The sequence below is a fragment of the Stegodyphus dumicola genome, chromosome 7 (assembly GCF_044657685.1).
Source record: "Stegodyphus dumicola isolate Sdum_Otavi_A_Nest chromosome 7, ASM4465768v1".
Classification (NCBI taxonomy): Eukaryota; Metazoa; Arthropoda; class Arachnida; order Araneae; family Eresidae; genus Stegodyphus; species Stegodyphus dumicola.
This window is the reverse complement of record NC_140774.1, coordinates 187,242,078-187,255,549: the sequence shown is the minus strand read 5'-3', so window position 1 is coordinate 187,255,549 and position 13,472 is coordinate 187,242,078. Positions and strand designations below refer to the sequence as shown.

Genomic DNA, 13,472 nt, shown 5'->3' with positions numbered 1-13,472 from the left:
CATCGAAAATGGCCAATTTAACATTGTTGATATAGGGGTTTCTGATACCCCTTAATTCAATCTGTTTATATAGGCGCATTTTTAACATTTTTTTACATTTTTTTTAGTGTGAGAAAAGTGCTAAATTTTACTATTCCTAACAAAATATTCTATAATTTACTCTAAAATTCAAAATGCTTCAAAAGCTCATTTCAGTATAATCAGATAAGTATACTTTAAGTACAGAAAAAATTTCAAGCTTGTAGCTACAGCAGATTTTGAGAAAAGGTACATCGAAAATGGCCAATTTAACATTGTTGATATATATATCTCGCAGAGTGGGATTTGGAGGGTGACAGCAGTTTTCGCTCCGTTTCGTGTCAAACAACGTAAATTTACTGTCTTGGTAGCAGAACATGTTTCCCACTTGCAATAATAACCTTGGGGAAGGGAGTGAATTGAAGGAGCAGGACGACCCCCTGTCTTGTCATCGTCCACCCAGACTGACCAAACAAGTTTGCTAAGCCAAAGAACGTTCTTTGGCTAAGCGCCATTTCAAGCGAGGACAGTCGTAACAATGGATACAGCTCCTTTGCCAAAAGTAAGTTCGCTTTTAAAATATATATACAATTATTTCTTAATATAAATATCTTAATTATTATAAATTATAGTTAGTTTGCTCTTTTTTTTTTAGGTGTCTATAAATTTGCTTTAAGAGTGCAATGCTGTAACGTAGTTTTATTTATTACGTACTGCTAACACAATGAAAGCTGTACGTATGGATGGTACTTTTTGTAAATAATTCGTAACATTATTTTTATTTTTGAACAATTTACACAAAGCTATCGAATTTAATTATTTAAGTTTAGTTTTGCATGCATTCCTATTTCAAATAGGAAGAACAGCGGTGGAAAAAAAAATGCATACTAAAGTTTTGAATTTTTTTTATAACACAAGTGTGTAAATTATTTGGTAGTATTAAGAAATAAAAACCGTATAGTTTACTGAATTTTCTATTGAACTCATATCGTTTTCAGCTTCTAGTAGTTTTTAATAGATTTTTAACTTTCATTTTTTATAAATTCTGCTTATAGTTTGTGACAATAAAATTCACTTACTGTTGCAAAGCTGAATTTTTCCAAAATATAAATACTAGCACTACCTGGGTCATATCAGCATTCTAAAACTTATATTTTGTAACTAAGGCCTCTTGAACATTCAAAAGTCCTGGAGGCCAATAAAGCTGCTAAGACGGCTTTCCGTTTACGATTTAAAAAAAATCTTGCATTCTTTAAAAAAGACTGAAAGCTTCAGATTTTAAATTACGTCCAAAGGGGCATTTTTTTAACATTTTGTGTGTTACCTTTATTTATTAAATATCACGTTTTTCGCACTTAAACCATAAAAACATTCAACAGCAATCTCGCAAAATAATTTTAAAATGAACATATCTTTAGAATTTCCAATACAGAGTCTCGCGAACTGGAGATATATATATATATATATATATATATTTTTCACCTTTGAAATCGTTTACTTTGTTTATCAAAAATTCGTTGAAGTATTACAAAATATTAAATAATAAAGCAAATAATAAAACCAATTTCAAATTCAAATTAGGGCTTCCACATGCCCATATTCTATGGAAAATTACCTTATTCAAATTTTGTTGGCTCTAGGTACCGTTGTTTTATTACAATGCGAGAAACATACATACATTCATGCAGATTCTTCATTATTTAATTTCTTTAAATATAATGTTTGGCAGCAATTTGAAATGAAACATATCGGGAATATGCAAAATGCCAAAACGAAATTAACAGTCCTTCTGGGAGAATTGGCCCTTTGGACTAAAAAAAAAACCCAGCTATTTAGAAAAAATAATAAGTTTTGATTTTCTGATGACAAACTGAAAACTATTGTATTATTAAATATTCCAGGTAATTCATGCAGATAACTATTTAATGAGAGTTCATTTTCAATCAAAGACCAAGCATAAAATTTTAGTACCTTGTCCCATTCTACATAGGTTCTATATTCCTAATACTTGTGCCACAGCAAATTGTCAAATTTATCTGCCCCTTGTCTTTTTTTTAAACTGTAGCACAATAAAATACTTTTTTTTCAGGAGGCGTTACATGATAGTTCAAAATTATCAGATTTTTATAACTGCAAGAAATTCCCGAAGATGCTGTTAATGTCCTAAAAGGTAATTTTATTTTCTACTCTGTTTTAAATTAAAAACTATACCTAGTCCGGATTTTTGAAAATTCCAGATATTCGGTTGACTTTATATGCTATATACATGTATTTATTTTATGCTAAATATGTATTTACTGACAAATATACGTATATGCCAATATATAATATGTACACCAAATGTTTATTTCTTTTAATGCAAATAAGAAAATTAAAAAAAAAAAAAAAAAACAGTATTTATTTCTAAAAAATGTAAGGCATGTTTTTTTCAGACTTAATTAAATAGTAAAATTCGTTTATGTCTAAACATTTTTATTTCAACTGAAACAAAACGACTTTTTATATGTAAGCCATAAAACCTAAATGTTTGATGCATTTTTATTTTATAATATGAAAATTAAGCAATATTGCCGTATATTTGTGGCAGCGCCTATCATATTTAAAAATTAACTTATTTTATTAACAGATAATAGAATGCACAATTAAAAAACAGCTTCCCCTCCCTTCTATTGCGGGAGAAAATCTAATTCGACGGGTTATTTTTATTTATTTATTTCCCCCTTCTAAGAAAACTTGTCAGGCATACTTTCAAAATTGTCGAAATATATACTAATTTAAACGATAATTCTAAAATGATTCATGGATTAATTCATATACATCAACTCAATAGTTAGAAAGTTAAACTAATGACATTTACTTATTACTTTTCAAGATTATTGCCTTTTCATTTCAATTAGTTATTATATCTTCTCCTAGTGATATTAAAATGAGTGAGGATCTGATGAAGTAATGTTCAAAATAATATAATTGTTTGCATTAGCAAAAGCTATTGTTGTATCAAACAAGTCTTATAAACCTTTTCTTATCCACAGTCCTTTAAAGTAGGAAAGAAATGTAAGTAACCTGATTTTAATAAACTCATATGAATTCATTTTCTGGTTTAGATAGGATTTAAAGACTCAGGTAACACAGCTTGTTTACATTTTCAATAACTAAGTTATGTGAACACTGTTAGAGGTGTAGCCAGAGTTCTTGCTGCCTCACTCAGTGCACAATAAAAAGTCTATAAAATGTCAAAATGATATACATAAAAACAAAATATCTGGGTTTATTTTTGAAATAAAACATTAATTCTAATACCGTAAAGTACTATTTTGTTTGTTTTCCTTATACACAAAATCATTAATAGTATTCTAAAAGTTTGATTTACTACTCTATCAGCTGATTTGTAGACAGTATGGTACAATTTCTCAGTCTTAGGTGTTTTTTAATCCATTTGTACTTTGCAAAATTCTTCTCGCAACAGTCATGAAAAAAATTTACAGATGTATATCAGTATTTGGAACTGCATTCTGAAATTTTATGAACTGCAGAAGTTCAAAGTTACCATCCTTCCACCTGCCTTCGAAAACACTACCGCAAAGAATCCAGTAAATGTAAACGCTGCAAAAGCACAAAGCTGGTAGAATTCTCTTGCGGCCTCCTCGCTTTCTTTCGCTGCTGTTCAAAATTTATTTGCATGTGTCATTTTTTCTCAATTTATTATTATTTTGTCTGATTTCCGTGCTATGTTTCCTAAAAGTGATTTTAAAGTGTTTGCAAAGAAAATTTACAAAACTGCATACTCGAGTACTTGTCTCGGCATGAAATTAAGCATAATGGTTGAGATACAGTCAAAGAACTATTAAATTGCGTTTAAAGAATGTTTCCTTCTAAGATAATATGTTGCCGAAAATTTTCTTAACGGAACAGTTTTTGGAACAATTTTGAGAAAATGGGGGAAGGCCAAATTGATTTCAGTAACTAATATTTACTTTATGTAAATTTTACTTACGTATGCTTAATATTATATTTCTTGCTGCTCATTCAGAGTCGTACCTAGGGTTTTCAGCGCCCAGGGACAACTGAAGATTTCGCGCCTCCTACTGCTTCCCAAGGATGGAAACCATTTAATTATAAAATGCCGTAACATCAGTTTGGCGCCCTTTGGATCCTGCGCCCGGGGACAGATGCCCCTTGCCCCCCTCTAACTACGCCCCTGCGCTCATTTTAATTTATATGCCCTAAATACCATGTTTAACAGGCTGTTTACTTACAAATGCTTAATATCATGCTTTTTCTCCGAACATTAATGCACATCCCCTAAATATTACCCACCAGCGGCAAAGTCGCTGAGCACTGGTAGTTCGGTCCAGAGTTTGAATCGCATGAAGGAGCTGGCTGCATGGACTTTTTTGTGGTTTTCTCCATGTCTAACGTGTATACGAACCAGTTTGCCTTACAAAGACCTCCACGGAGGCATCCTTCCCATTAGACAGATTTTTGATGGCATGTCAGCAATTAAAGGACAAATAAAGGCTTTGAAAAGCTGTCAGAATTTTATCGAAGCTGTCGAAATTATGCTTGGCAGTAGATTGGATCAAGCTCTGAATACAAAAACAGGTCAATTTGAAACCAAAATTGTAAAAGAAACATTTCAGTATGTTTCAGTCATAAAAACAATTGAAATGGTTTTGTCTAATAGCCATGTAAGAAATTGTATAGAAACTGAAACAATTTCTAATGATAGACATTTAAAAAACAGTTTTCATCTTTTTATGTCCCAAGAATTTTGAAATATGTGGAAACAAAACGCCCTGATCTTCTGGTACCAAGTATTGCTGATTTCAGTGGTAAAAATCTTTAAAAATTCAACTAGGATTATAAATGATAGAATTTAATTAGGATTATAAATGATAGAATTTAATTAGGATTATAAATGATAGAATACTTTAAACTTTTCTTTGTTTACTTTTTAATTACCTAGAGTAAAGTAATTTTGCATCTATTACTCACATTGGTCTTTATTCTTAAATGGCTTATAGTTTTTTCCTTCTGCTCTTAAAGATAAGCGGTAAATGCATGTGCCTCTAGTGCCAAAGGCCTTTTTAATGATATTTTTGTAATCATTATGTAATAAACGTGTGTATATATATATATATATATATAGATGACCTAAAAGCATTAGTTTTGCTCACAGAACTTTTGCTCAGCTAAAATTATTGGAAAGAAAGAGGGAAAAAGGTTTTATTCATTATTAATGAGTAAATATTTGGCATAAGTCTATGCATAAAAAATAATTTCATATGCTTAGCTATAAAATTCTTTTCATAGGATAATATTTTTAGTTTGCAGTGTATGTATATGTAAATAAGCTATTGATACTATATGTAAGTGAGCTGAGCTGCATATACTTTGAAATTTGCTACATATTCTATCTTGAAAGGTTCATGTGTGATATTTATATAGTTTCAATTAATTATTACATTTCACATGCAATTTTTATCCACTATATGTCTTTTATATATACTTTTATTTTTATTTTTGTAGGGTAAAGGCAAAGCAAGTATTTTAGCATAAGGTTGTTATTTGAAAAAAAAAAAAAAAAAAAAAAAAAAAAAAATCCAAATTCTGCACTTTTAATATTTGCTAAATGTAAGTATTGAGGAATTTTGATATGCTTTGCACTAACTTTCATTTTAAGAGGGCAGATTATATTAAAATGAGTCATTTTACAGCAGTGAATGTATTTGGCCTCATGTGGCTAAAATTCATCTTCTCAGGCTGCTTTCGACTATTGTACCCACAGATGATGCATGGTCATTTAGCTAATTTCTGTAGAATTGGAATTGCATTGATTTGAATGTCACCTACATACTAGCAAATATTTTGAGAGAATAAGATGGTTTGTAATATGTGTGATGCCTTTATATGATCTAAAGCTAAAGCATGACACTAATCATATATATGCATGTATATACAGTGAACATAGATTTTTTTTTTTTTTTTTTTTTTTTTTTTTTTTTTTTTTTTAAACTTGTAAAGTGATGGAAAAATTGCTTCAAGGTGAAATTCAAAAGATACACTTCCAGCCAGACTATAGCGATCATGAAATCAAGAACAAACATCTTTACAATAACAATAGTTTATTATGAACAACAATAGTTTATTATGAAGGGATGATACTTGTTTTCATAAGGAAAAGACAGACTAATTCTCCATATAGTTTGTTCTTTTTACATTTTTATGTACATTATTTATTACATTTTTCATTAAGAAGCAACGCACAGATAGACTATCCTATTTTATATTTGCATCAATATAATATTTACATATTCCTATATGTATTTATACTGCATTTTTACAGAAACTAAAAGCAAAAGACCTCTATGTGAATAAAATTACTAGGAATTACTTATTTTTGAAAGAAGAAAAAATTTTCTGGCGATATTTTTTAATTGGAAAGATAAACTTTCTAGTATGGCTCATTGGTATTTGACTTGTCCTAATAGATAGGTAATGGATGTATTCTTAATAAAGAAATTTATTTTCAGGGAATAGAAGACATGGAATCTCTTGGACCAGCTCAGAATAAACAGCCCATTATAGTGTGTATTACAAGTTCATTCTATATTAAAGCAGTAAATCACTTAAAAGCATGCCCAAATCATGCCATGAAGGCATTTGACATTCTATTTAAAACTAATTTTGTATTTAGCGTTCAATATGCACATACATCAACAAATTTTTATAATTTTGTGGCAAGCCTTTTGTATAATGTCAGCACTCCTAGAGCTTGTGTGGACTCTTTAAATACATGTTCGAGTCTGAATTTATTGCATTTTGTACATGCATTACATTTCATATTTTTAATGTCCTTTTAGTGTCATATTTTCCATTTTTATATATGTATATATATGTACATATATTTCCTAATAAAGAGTTTTTCATGCAATGCTTGTTTTCACTTATATTTAAAATACTTTGTTCATTGAAATTATTATAATTCTGCAGTTATGGTAATGATTCCTATTCGGATTTAATCAATAAATGAAATACATAATAATTTTCAGCAGAATTATGAAAAATGAATTTTTAGCTTACATATGTGAGCTATAATCCATATTATTTCACTTTAAAATTTACTTTATTTTTCCCAAATGAGACTTGGAATTAGCATATATAAAAATAAGTTATAGTCTAAAAGTATATGTAAGCATTTATTCACCTGTAATGATTAATGTATAGGAATTTGTATGCATATAACTTCTCAAAAATAGAAAGCGTAACAAGCTAACTGAAGATTTTAGACTTTATTCATAATTTGGGGTAATAATTAATTTTAAACACTTCATAATTATGTAATAAGAAATAGAAACATTTCTTTTGCAATATTTTGTGCAATATATGAAGCTAAAAACAATAGCATGAGAGTATTTTATGGTTACTTATTTTCTGAATCTCATACATTAAAAATAAAGCTGAATAGTTTTCATGTAAGGGAAATTAAATTCGCATTTGTTTCTTACTTCAATGTATATTAAAATTTATTATTCGATTTTTTATGCATATTACGCTCAAGTAGACAAACTACTAGTAACATCAATTCACAAATTGTATTAATATAGTCACTTATAAGTAGCATTTTAAGAAGTTAAATCTATCAGATTATGATACAGGTTTACTGACACATATATATATGATCAGCTGTTCTAACACATTCAAATTTTCATTATAAAATTTGTCAAGAACTATTTTTAATAAATTACTTTTCCAACTAGAATGATTATTTAATGGAAAATTTAGCTTACAATTTACATGATTACGTGCCCAAATCTTGTGAATAAGCATAATTTGCTTTTTTAAATTAAAATATGTATACAAAATTTAGAATGTATATCACTATATATATATATATATATATATATATGATTCATCTAAAATGATTTTTTTTTTAAATTTCTTTTATGAAACTAAGCATTTTTTGATTTCTCAAATCAAATTTTGAAAATATCTGAAATATTTATTCAAAGTTTTAAGTACCTGAAAAACCTTATTTTTTATTCAAAAGTTAAGTTTTTCATTGTGAATATCTTGCTATTCCAGTTTTTATATATAAGTTGCATTGACGTTCTTATTTTTATTGCTTACTACACATAAAGGTAAAAGCCATGTTTCTGTAAAATAAAATATATTCTGTGAGTTCAAAGTAATTTCACATCAGAAGTACTGTGAGGAAGTGATAGTGTTAAGTATTTCAGAATGTTAACTACACCGAATTTCCAATATTTTAATATGGATGTATTTTTTTTATATGTATATTTCGTTAGATTTGGAAAGAAAAACTATATGTCTAAACAATGAAGATATGATTGTCTTTAAACTGTGTTTTTTTATTTCAGTGATGGTCTACTTTGATTTATAATCCAGTTTTTATTATAAGTTGCATTGACGTTCTTATTTTTATTGCTTACTACGCATAAAGGCAAAAGCCATGTTTCTGTAAAATAAAATATATTCTGTGAGAAAGTGATAGTGTTAAGTATTTCAGAATGTTAACTACACCGAATTTCCAATATTTTAATATGGATGTAATTTTTTTTATATGTATATTTTGTTAGATCTGGAAAGAAATCTCATCGCCAATAAATGTTTAAGTAAGTACATAGGTAGCAAATCTAAAACAGATGTATATATCAGATAATTAAAATCACAATAGCATGTTAAAAAGTAGTGCAAAATATTTTTTTCAAGAGATAATATTAACCAGATATCTAAAACAATACATCAGCTATAAAGTTTACATAGCAAATACCAATTTTCAGTTTGCCTATAAAATAATTATATAAAAATCGCACCATCAAGGAGTGAGCAGACTATTATTATAACTCCTTGTAATGTGTGTGGTTTCACCCGAATATCGGGCGATATCTGACTATCGAAGAAGAGCGAACGAAGAAAGGGTCACTCCTGTTTTTGTGTGAAAAGGGACCGCTTTTTACTAGAGTGAAATATCGCTCCTTCGAGGTTGGTGCCATTTTGGCATTAGAGGGAGGTGGGATATCACTCCTTTAGAGTCGGATAGGACTCTTTTGAAGGGGTTTCTGATACCCCTTAATTCAATCTGTTTATATAGACGCATTTTTAACATTTTTTACATTTTTTTAGTGTGAGAAAAGTGCTAAATTTTACTATTCCTAACAAAATATTCTATAATTTACTCTAAAATTCAAAATGCTTCAAAAGCTCATTTCAGTATAATCAGATAGGTATACTTTAAGTACAGAAAAAATTTCAAGCTTGTAGCTACAGCAGATTTTGAGAAAAGCTACATCGGAAATGGCCAATTTAACATTGTTGGTATAGGGGTTTCTGATACCCCTTAATTCAATCTGTTTATATAGACGCATTCTTATCTGAGATGAGAAAGGATCAGAAATAGTTTCTTCTTTTGAACAAGGTCAGAAGGTAAACAAGGTTTTGCTCTTCAAAATACTCTAGTTCAATGACGTTGCTTGACTTCGTTAAGTGGAAGAAAGGAAGGCACATAGGGAGTAATTGCGTTGGAGTGACATCACACTCTCAGAGATTTTTGGTCGGGAAAAGCAAATCTCTCAGCGCAATAACCTTTTGAAGGAGAAGAATTTTAACTGCAACAGGCGTAAGTATTGGTGATAGTGTTAGTTTCCATGTAAAATCAAAAATGGTTCACCACGACAGTAACGAAATTATGCTCTTCTTTTTTTATAAGTGCATCCGCAATAAACAAACTGTTTACATGGATAAGGTTGTGGAATGTGTGTACTAGCCAGCATGTAAACTGTTGTTGTTTTGACTTATCTCACTTGTCTGATAGTAACATCAGAACAAACCCATGAAATTCCTCATTGAAAGGAGTGCAAAATAGCGCCTGTCATTGACAAGAACCTTGAGCGCTTAGTGGTGACAGTAAGACTTTGCTCAGTTCCGCTCCAAATTTTGAAGGAGAGCACTCGCGGGGACGGGTCCGAACGTCTCCCACCACTCTTCCCCTGCCACCAGCTGCTCGAGAAGACTTTCAGCTTGCCGTATATTTAGAGTGCCTCAATGGCGAACAGACACTATACAAACATCCATGCCTTCTCCAGGAGTCGAACCCGGGCTCTTCGACACAGCAGATAACGTGGCTAGCCACTTTCCCGGTTGGGTGGCGCAAGCGACCTATATGATTCAACAAATACTCAACTATGATGGAAGATAATATTGCAAAAAGAACACGCCAAAGAACTGATTTTTAAAGATATTAATAGTCTTGTTTTTAGTATTGTAGCCTTGGCTACTAATGTTTAAAATTAATTTATGACTAGGAACCGCATGAATTATAAACAAATAGCTAAGTTATTGCATTTTATTTTCCGGCTATCGAAATGCGACGCTACGAGCAACGTTTTGAAACCAAAACCTAGCAATCATGAATCAGAACTAGAACTCGTTGCCATTCAGCGTAAAGAAATTTAAATATAAATATGAACTACTTATTGCCATTCAGCATAAAAGAAATATAAATATGAATATTAACAAAATATTAAAGTTAATTTTATAAAATAATTAAACACATGAACAAATATATGAATTAAAAAATAATTATTTCGCATGCAATAACTGGGCCACTACACTACTCCCCCACCAGTAACTAAGTTACGTTACGAAGATGGAGAAATAGGTAGTAACTAGTATTGCAGTGTTAACGACTATCAAAATAATTTAGTCAGTCCTTGAATCTAACAGGTAAACGTTAGTTCTGCCTGTGCGAGAATGTTTTTGATTCACATCCGAATTTGCAACAATCCTTCATATTTTCTGCAGCAGCGTTTGCCGCTGAACCTACTGCAGATTCGAGTTTTCCTGGTTTTTGGAATCGTTTTTTACCCAAGCACACGGAGGCTTGCATTTCTCTGGAATGCATTTTGCTCCAAAACGAAAGTGATAAAAACAAAATTTGCCAGTAGGGTCATATCGTTTACGAGATCGTGAACGGGAATTACGTAAATCCGAGTCCCTGCGTCTTGAGCGAATGGTTATTTGATCAATTTTTTGTTCAAGAAAGGTAATTCTTTGTAACAAATCATTTGCGGGAACGGAAGGAGCATTAGCACTAAATACTTCTGGTTTCCGATTCATATCACTAATTTTATCTGCCATAGACGCTAACTTGGTTACATCTTCATCACTAACTAATAATATATTTTTTATGGAAGGTAGCTTTTCCAGCCATAAAGTTTTGATTAGATTTTCAGACACATCTGTAGTAGCAACTGATCTCAACTTCTTCAAAAGTTGGCTTGGTTTCAGTAATCAAACGTTTAATCCGTATATTTTCACTTTCTTTGAATAAATGTAATAACCTAATTTTAGCATCCGAATATTTTGTGGCACTATCGTTCGTTACAATGTCCCAAATATTTTCGACGAACTTAGGTTCAAGCTGTGGAACTAAATAATTAAATTTCGTTTCTTCTGAAACGATATTACTAATTTTGAACTGAGCTTCAACTTGAAAAAACCATATTTCCGGTTTATCAGTCCAAAAAGGAGGTTTTACACTCACCTTATGAAGCTCCGGTGACTGCATCGTATCTTTCATAGCAGCTTCAGAAGAGTCATTTGTTGACATTTCGAAAATTAATCAGGGTCACCACGATGTAGCCTTGGCTACTAATGTTTAAAATTAATTAATGACTAGGAACAGCATGAATTATAAACAAATCGCTAAGTTATTGCATTTTATTTTCCGGCTATCGAAATGCGACGCTACGAGCAACGTTTTGAAACCAAAACCTAGCAATCATGAATCAGAACTAGAACTAGTTGCCATTCAGCGTAAAGAAATTTAAATATAAATATGAACTACTTATTGCCATTCAGCATAAAAGAAATATAAATATGAATATTAACAAAATATTAAAGTTAATTTTATAAAATAATTAAACACATGAACAAATATATGAAATAAAAAATAATTATTTCTCATGCAATAACTGGGCCACTACAGTATCTTTAATTGAGTCAACATGCTCGAAGAATAATGAAAAGGCAATTGTTGGCTTTTAATACCCTCCATGGAGTTGTATTGAATTAGTTTGAGTGATTTGTCTTAATTCTATAATCCATTCCTACTCGGATGGAAGAATTCTCGTGTAAGAGTCTATAATAATATCACACACACACACACACACAAAAAAAAAAAAAAAAAAAAAAAAATTCTGCTATTTTTACCACTCAAAAGAACTGATTATAACAGCTCATAATCATCATACATTCTTCTAAAGATGTTTTAATATTTTTATACCTTTTAAAACTCGTATACCTTTAACTCACCCTATAAAGCTGGCAATTATATTCTAAATTTAAATAAATGTATAAATTTATTACTGTTTATCTTTCTCGTACTACCTTTCACATGTTCATAATTATATATTTTATTTAAAACTTAATTAGCCATAGGACAGCCTGCGACTTATACCCTACTTTTGCTGAGTAATGTATTCATTTGCCTTTCTTAATAATAATACTAATTGCCTTCATAACAAAAATAATTGCTATAATAATAATTGTATATAACTATAATATTATAGCAATTATTATAGTAATAATTACAATAATTGCTATAAAAATAACAATGCTAAAATTCTGAAACGCTTCAGATTTTAAATTACGCCCAAAGAGGCGTTTTTTTAACGTTTTGTGTGTTACCTTAATTTATTAAATATCATGTTCTTTGCACTTAAACCATAAAATTCAGTTCAATAGCAATGTCGCAAAATAATTCTAAAATGAGCATATCTTTAGAATTTCCGATACACAGTTCCGCGAGCTGAAGATAAAAAGGTTTTTTCCCCCGTAGAGTATTGCCATTGCTCGCTTTAAAATCGTTGAGTTTGTTACTCAAAAATTCGTTAAAGTTTTACAAAATATGAAAACGATGATAAAACAAATTCCAAATTTCAAATTTGGTCTTCCACATGCCCATATTCGTAGGAGGATTACGTTATTCAAAATTCGATGGCTCTATGTACCGTTGTTTTATCACAATGCGAGAAATAGACATGCATTTATGCAGATTTTTCATTATTGAATTTCTTCAAATATACTCTAACATTGGGTGGCAACAGTTTGAAAAGTGAAACGGACATTTATAGTGATTCGACGCAAAATCGCAAAACGAAAACAATAGTCCTTCAGGGGCAAAGTCCCTTTGGACTTATTAAGAAATGAATTTGTTATGAAGGTAATTATTATTATTATTAAGAAAGGCAAATGAATATATTACTCAGCAAAAGTAGGGTATAATTCGCAGTCTGTCCTATGGCTAATTAAGTTTTAAGTAAAATAGATAATTATGAACAAATATATAATTATGAACTTGTGAAAGGTAGTACAAGAAAGATAAACAATAATAAATTTATACATTCAATTTAAATTTAGAATATAATTTC

At 30.1% G+C, this 13,472-nt stretch overlaps 1 long non-coding RNA gene across 2 annotated transcripts; it reads left to right on the top strand.

Moving 5' to 3' along the window:
• The first annotated feature begins 458 nt into the window (after nucleotides 1-458).
• On the top strand, nucleotides 459-6,954 carry LOC146996588 (uncharacterized). 2 transcript variants are annotated; one of them, XR_015041922.1, is made up of 4 exons: nucleotides 459-580; nucleotides 2,108-2,188; nucleotides 5,548-5,652; nucleotides 6,552-6,954. It is a non-coding gene; the product is annotated as an uncharacterized LOC146996588 (long non-coding RNA). The 2 variants fall into 2 exon arrangements; XR_015041921.1 differs by lacking the exon at nucleotides 5,548-5,652 and having other exon boundaries at nucleotides 475-580.
• The last annotated feature ends 6,518 nt before the right edge of the window (nucleotides 6,955-13,472 follow it).